The following is a 921-nucleotide window of genomic DNA, read 5'->3' on the forward strand; positions in this document are numbered from 1 at the left end:
CCCCCCCCCCCCCCCCCCCCGTAGCCGTCATTACATCAGTGGTGAAAAATCGTGTTTTTAAAGCTGCTAGTGACTCGTGTAGAACAAAGAAACCGGAGGAAGGACAGGGCCCTTCTTTGTCTCACGGCTCCCTGGAGTCCCAGGCGGCCTTCGGGACGTCCCGTATAACAGTCCATCATGCCATTGTGTTGCACAGTTGAAGTTGAATTGCAGAATTCATATTTGTAAAATCATGAGAACAAAGATAATAAAATTATTGAGATTTATTGGTGTAGTAATGCTTGGTTCTTGTTTTTATGTATAAATTATAGGCCGGCAGACACTAACCAGATATTAAAGTGTTCTCAGTTCTGCTGCTTTCAGTATTCTGCTGAAACACAACAAACTGCTTGTTGAATTTAAAAATAAAAGAACGGAAATCATTCCCAGCTTTCGTTAATTGAACACTGAATTGATTATAAAAGTCAATTCAGTAAATATTAGTATATATATTTTTTATAATATTAGTATTATATATTCAATTCAGATATAATCAACATCATCCACAGGGGTCAGCCAGGCCCAGAGTCACCCAGACACCCAGGCCCAGGGTTACCCAGGCACCTAGGCGCAGAGTCACCCAGACACCCAGGCCCAGGGTTACCCAGGCACCTAGGCGCAGAGTCACCCAGTCAACCAATACACCCAGGCGCAGAAGCACCCAGTCAACCAAGTCACCCAGGCGCAGAGGCACTAAGACACAGAGTCACCCAGTCAACCAATACACCCAGGACTAGGGTCCCCCAGGCGCAGAGTCACCCAGTTGCAAAGTCAACCAGGCGAAGAGGCAGCAAGACGCAGAGTCACCCAGTCAACCAATACACCCAGGCGTAGAAGCACCCAGTCAACCAATACACCCAGGCGCAGAAGCACCCAGTCAAC

This window comes from Etheostoma cragini, chromosome 24 (assembly GCF_013103735.1).
Source record: "Etheostoma cragini isolate CJK2018 chromosome 24, CSU_Ecrag_1.0, whole genome shotgun sequence".
NCBI classification, from domain to species: domain Eukaryota; kingdom Metazoa; phylum Chordata; class Actinopteri; order Perciformes; family Percidae; genus Etheostoma; species Etheostoma cragini.